Raw genomic sequence first — 6992 nt, 5'->3', positions numbered from 1 at the left:
TATTCATGCTGAAGATTATAAGAGTCCTCGTTAAACTATTGCTAGAACTACGAAAACACATTTGAAAACTTTTAGTAGCTTCCAGTGCAGTCTGTTAAAGTAATCGAGGTGTAATATGGACCAGAACGTCCTCTCATTAGGGTGAGTTTAAGATGCCTCGTGGGAGTGAGAACTTAAGGAGCCTGAAGGTGTCAAGACAGTGTTTTTCTTTGTAAGAGGAGAAAACCGACCAAGAGCAACAAAAACGGGACGGGGCGTGGCGGGTCGGATCGGGGCGGGACGAGGGAGGGGCGAAGCGGGTGTGGCCTCAGGTGGGAAGTGATTGGCGAGACTGACCAGGATTAAGATGTTCCGGGAGTAATCACCTTAATTGGATGATCTTGCCTTCCATTTTTAGACCACAAGCTATAAGCGCTCTTCCTTCCCTCTGTCCTTTCTTCCTTCTCTCCTTCATTCTTGCCTTCTTTCCTTCATTCCTTTCCTTTGCTTTTCCTTTCACATGAAGGGTATTTTTCTTTTCTTTTTCTTTTTACTTTGTTTAGTTTTTAAGGCACGATTTTCTTTTTTCTCATCTTTATTTTGTTTTGTTACTTGAAGTCTCTTTCTTTGATTCATCTGTTAAGTTCTGATTCACTTTGTTGTTTTTGTCATCAGTTTGTTTCCCTTATGCCTGGCAATGTCTTCTTTTCTTCTTTATATCTCTTTAATTTTGATGCATATTTTTCTCTTTCATTCCTTTCCTGTTTATTTTTTGCAACGTGATCCTTCCTTTTCTTTCCTGTTCAATGCCGATATACTTCTTTCCTATCTACTTTACACACACACACACACACACACACACACACACACACACACACACACACACACACACACACACACACACACACACACACACACACACACACACACACACACACACACACACACACACACACACACACACACACACACACACACACACACGATTCTTTCTCTTGCATTCTTTTCTATTTCTGAAACAAGATTTCCAAACTCCTTTTTTTTTTCATCCTCAATTAATTTCTGAAACACGGTTCTCCTTTCTTCTTTTTACAATTCCATTTCTGGTATACTGTTCTCTTTTTCTCTTCTTTACAATTCATTTTGGACGTGATTTCCTTTTTTCTTTTAATTCAATTTCTTATACACAATTCTCTTCTCTTTTATCTATTTAAAATCCACGATGAACTCCACCTAATCTTCGAAACTCGCATAATTGATAGGAAGAAATGCATAAGAGATTCGAGCAAATAGAAATAACAGTCACATCTTTGCAAACTAACAAAACAAAACAAAAAATCAATATAGCCAATGGAATATAGCGTATAGGAAGGGAAAGACATTAATAAAGATACAAGTAAAAATTTTCGAAACTCGCATAATCAATAGGAAGAAATAATGCTTAAGAGGCACGAGCAACTACAGCCAACAGTCACATCTTTGCAAACTAACAAAAAGTGCGCAGTATAACCAATGGAATTTCGTATAGCGTATAGGAAAGGGAAGACATTAATAGATACAAGTAATAATTTTCGAAACTCATATAATTGATAGGAAGAAATGCATAAGAGATTCGAGCAAATAGAAGCAACAGGCACATCTTTGCAAACTAACAAAAATGCTCAATATAGCCAATGGAATATAGCGCATAGGAAGGGAAAGACGTTAACACAAGTAAAAAGAAGCAACATTCATCCTTATACATATTAACATTAAGAGGCAAAATAACGTAGATGAACTTGAATAACATGGGAGAAGTAAATGGGAGAAGTACACAAATAAATAGATCAGTAAATGAATAGATGAATTAATCCACTGAAACTTGAAATGGGGAAGGAGAAAATAAAACAAATAGACGAAGAAATAAACAGATAAACCAATATGAATAGAAACTGCATTCACACATGGAGAGAGAGAGAGAGAGAGAGAGAGAGAGAGAGAGAGAGAGAGAAAGAGAAGTGTGTGGAAGGTTGATTATTACTACCTGTGTGTTCAATAAAGTGGGGAGGAACAGGATCATCCAATTAACTTGATTACACCCGAAGCACACCTTGTTATGGCCCAGAGAGGCTATGCTCACTGCTGCGTCGTTCCCCCTTGGGCTTTGAGTGTAGATAAGAGTGGCGAGCAAGGTGATTCATTAGAGGCCCCGGGATGCTGTTATTACTGGTGTTAGATGGTGCAGTAGATAGTGCTCTGTAATTGTAGGGTGTGAGTGGTCTTCATTATCGTTGTTGTTGTTGTTGTTGTTGTTGTTTTGATGCTTGGAGTATTGGTGTGGAAGTTTATGAGTTTTTTTTTTTAGTTATTAGTATCGTTATCTATCCTTTTCCTCTTTCTCCTCCTCCTCCTCTTCTTCTTCTTCTTCTTCTTCTTCTTCTTCTTCTTCTTCTTCTTCTTCTTCTTCTTCGTCCTCGTCCTCCTCCTCGTCCTCCTCCTCCTCCTTCTCCTTCTCCTTCTCCTTCTCCTTCTCCTTCTCCTCCTCCTTCTTCTCCTCTTCCTCTTTCTCCTTCTTCTCCTCCTCCTTTTCCTTCATGTTTTCCCTTGTCTTTCTTCTTGTCATCGTTATCATTATTATCATTGTTATTTTCTCTGAAAGTGAAATGCTGCCCTAATATATTTATAGGTCACTCATCATCATCATCATCATCATCATAATCATCATCATCATCATCACCACCACCTCGACTTCTCGTTTCTCTGTCTAAACCCAAATTAGATTCATCAACATTGTTCTTTATAGATCATGTTTAAGGTGAGAAAATAGAGAAACCCGAAGAGATGGAGAAACTTCAGCACTTTTGCGTCGATGATAAATTGGAAAAAAAAAAAATCATATAGAGAGGGATGGAAGTAAGTCTTTTTCCGTCCCTCTGCTTCAATTCCACTCTGTCCGTCTGTCTCTCTCCTTGCGTAGCACTGAGGGGCATTACATCGAGAGAGAGAGAGAGAGAGAGAGAGAGAGAGAGAGAGAGAGAGAGAGAGAGAGAGAGAGAGATGATACAGGTGGCAGGAACAGCAACCAGGATTAAAGATTAGTGAGACCAAAGACGAGGGAGTGAAGGAAGCGAGGTATTAAAGGAGAAAGGTTTCGTCCACGTGAGTGACATAAAAAGCCTTTGTGGATTACCTGATATGCTGTTAGTATGGTATCAAAGTATCAAACACCTGTTAAAGGATTTATACTCGTCATTTCATATCTGGTATTCGTCACATCATAAACTGTATATATTTTTTTACAGTACAGTTTGATTCGGTATTATATTCCACCCCACATCGTTGTAATCGGTAACTTGCTTATTAAAACAGTTTCAGCCTAATATAAGACAAGAAAACAAGGGAAACTGAGTAAACCTGTTAGTTCTTCACGTGGCGGTTCTTGTATAAAACATATCTGCCTATCACCATCTCTAATTCCCTTCCGTAAATATGTCCAACTGTTTAAAACTCTGTATTGAATGGACACTGATAATCTGATTTCTGAGTCTGTTCCATTCGTCTATCGCTCTATTTAAAAACCAATCCCTTCGTAACTTTCCAAAAATCTAACGTAATCAAGAACGAGAAATAAGCGTCTGCAAGGCCACCATATTGAGTCTCCCTCTTTAGGTGTTTTTTTTATGCTGAGTCCTCTTGTGGCGTGTATGAGTAGCACATTCAGTAGTGAGGAGGCGAGGTGGTGGTTGGCTATGTCTGTTTTGCCCCTCCCCACTTCTCTTCATTCTTTTCTAGCTTTGTGAGGATTTTATGGTGAGTTCTTCTAGGTTGGTATCACAGTTTGCGTCATGTTATCCCCGCCAGAGGTTATGTATTCACTTAGGTTTGTCTTTCTGCTTGTTTATTTCTGTGCCTGTATAACCTTCTCTCTCTCTCTCTCTCTCTCTCTCTCTCTCTCTCTCTCTCTCTCTCTCTCTCTCTCTCTCTCTCTCTCTCTCTCTCTCTCTCTCTCTCACATCGCATTAATAAATAACTAGAAGCGCAATTTTAACATCAACAATCTCTTCCATAAATGCTGAGCTGAATACAGTGAAGAACTAACCAATGAACCAAGAATCAATATAGCAAGCCTTTTCCCTCACTACGCCGCAAACTAGACAAAGATATAACCATATTGAAGACTATTATGACTGACAACTAGGAGTGCTTGCTTCTCTACACGTATCTAGGTGGCGTCAGTTGCCTTTCCTCCTGACAGTGAAGGGACAAAGAGCGCCCATCACTTGCCTCCATCCATCACCTCGGGGAGACGCTTCACTCTCTCAGTGCAGCGGCGGGCTTGAAGGGGTGCTATACAACAGTACAGACGAGGTGCTCTGGCTAAGCTTTCCCTAATCCCAGCCATAGAGGAGAGGGTATACACGTTATGAAAGGAGTGGACCCGCTGAAGACCTCTCACATACATGACCTGAGGGACACCGTGGTCTCATTAGTCTTTCTCGACAGTCACTCGGTCTTTAGAGTCTTTGGTGCGGGAGGCCAGCCAGTGGAAGCCGCCAGTCCTGTCTTGTCCTTCGTGTCTTGTTAGAAGTCTCAGTGCTTTACCCCTTTTACTGCTTTGTTCGTTTTTTTTCTCTCTATATTGAGTAGTGTAAGATAGAGGTTTCCATGGAGGCACAGAATAAATGGGAGAATATGAGGTTTATTTTTGTTGAACTCCAGGCCACATAACTGTTTAATTAAGGGAATGTATTAGTGAAGAAAGATAAGAAATAGGTGCAAGAATTATTGTTGGTAATGGGAAAAATTGTCCAGCACTGAAAGGCTTAACTTCCCCCTGTCTGCCGCCGGCCATCACACCACCAGAGAGGCGTCGTTCAGCCTCCCGCCACTCCTAAAACTGCGGTGTTTGTCGACCTGAACTTCACCCTCGTAAATATGGTTTATCATAAAAGTTGTGTATGATAAGTTACTGCAACTTTATAAAATGTTCCCACAATTCCAACTTAGTGCCTCGCGTGTGCTTCTCTTCCTCTGAAACTTAGTCATTTTCATTAAGCCAGTAAGCCCTAAAAGTAGCCTCACTATTTCTAGCCATAAGCTAGCCTTAGAGACATTAATTAAGAGAACAGTGGTTAAAAAGAAATATTAGCAATGCATTAGGAGATATGATTTGCCAGCTTCATTCCCTATCGTGAACTCTGCCAGGCTTCCAAAATGCGCTCATCTTATTCGGTCATCCTATTCAGGACCTGCGGAGAAACTGCTGGGTTCCTAGAATTCCTGAATATCGACTTTGATGACGCAAAAAGGCCCTTTGTTACGAGCTACCCTGGGGCAGTCCTTTGGCTGGCTCTTCCCTCACGCCGGCAGTTCTTCTCGTTTCGCTTTTCGAGAGTGGTGTCTCTGAGATTGGCGTGAAATAAGTCAGAACATCTATACATAATCTCTCTCTTTACCCATGTGGGAAGAATGTCAAGCGAAGAATATGGAGTGAGGTCTCTAGAATCCTTTTTCTTCTTCACTTATTGTTATCTAACAATCTATTGTCAATTAAGTTAACTAACTGCTGATAACTAGTAGAAACTAACAAGAACTTTTCTATTTTCTTTATAGTACTGACTATAAACAAAGAAAGAAGAAAAGAAAAAGGAATTAAAATGAAAAAAAAGGACGCTCTGAAAATGGTATCCAACACAACCAGCTTCTCGCCAACTGGGTAAAAGAAAGACAGTATTTTGTATTCGTCAAAACAACTCCGTTATCTACGCCAGAAAGAGACCTGCTGGGTCACGGCCGATAGTTTACCATTGCAAAGAGAGAGTTTTGTCTCTACAGCGACAGCTTGCAGAATTTCCCGCACGATGTGCGTTAGAAGCAGGAACAGTCAGAGTCGACACAAGCAGTTATCTTTTCAGTTCAAGAACAAGTGGCCCCGCTGAACCTGACACACGTTCAATGCAGCATTCAGGGTGTGCTTCTTGCCACGCTGCAGACAGCAACACCGGGTATAGCACGTCACTGACTGACCGCTGTCTGTTGCAAGAATTAAAATTTTTGTACTGTATTGTGTGTGACCTGAAGTGAAAAGAGGAAAAATTCGGATAGTTTTACATATTTGTTTTCGTTTTGTGCCAGTGGGAATGTGGTGAGTTTTAGTTTCATTCCATACGTTGTTATATTTGTATATTGGTAAATTCTGGAAGAGGAACAACACAGCACCAAGCATTTCGCAAGCAGCGGCAGCAACAGGACATTAAGACTTAAATCTCTTTAGTCTCAAGGTTGTGAGGAAGGATCATCCATCCCCTTGAGAAAGGCTCACCTTTGTTCCCAGGCCTAGAATACCTCCAGAAGCAACACAATCAAACACACTTCCCGAACCTTCAACCATCCTTTCCCTCCCCCGGCATGGTCACCTCGACACGCCACGCAGCACCAACAATCCGGGGCCATTTCCACCCCGCTACACCGCGCAGTCTCAAGGTCACCTGCGCCGGCGTTCTCAGCAATATAACTGGAAAATTTCGTGAGTAATTTATGCCCAAGTTGGCTAAACTCTCGTCGTCCATCATGCTCTATCCCCAGCGAACACTTCCAAACACTTTCAGGACTAGCCGCCTCCGCTTCCCTTTCCCGTCAGTCACACAGAGGCTGCGGGTTTACATTTTTAGCTTCCAATCCAGAGATGCTCTTTATCTTATCGTTTTGCAATGAGTCTCTCACGCGCTGATAGTTTGTGAGTTTGCTAGTGATGCGTCAAGCAGAGCAGTGAGGTTATTGTCAGTTTTTCTTAGGTTTCCATTGAGTTTTCGTCTCTTACGTCGAACGTGTTTTGCTCCCCTTATTCCGCTCTGCTCGTGCTTTCTTTCCTCGACCTCGATCTCTCTTGTTCCTGGTTTCGTTTTACAGCTTGCCACGCTTTTGTGACGAACCTTCTCTTCTTCTTTTCTTCCTTTTCTTTCCGTTTTTCTTCCTTCATCCTCGTCATTATCCTTGTTTTCTTCATGTTTCTTCATTGTCCTTTTCTTACTCCT

This window comes from Portunus trituberculatus, chromosome 42 (genome assembly GCF_017591435.1).
Source record: "Portunus trituberculatus isolate SZX2019 chromosome 42, ASM1759143v1, whole genome shotgun sequence".
NCBI classification, from domain to species: domain Eukaryota; kingdom Metazoa; phylum Arthropoda; class Malacostraca; order Decapoda; family Portunidae; genus Portunus; species Portunus trituberculatus.
Note: the sequence above shows the minus strand (reverse complement) of the source record.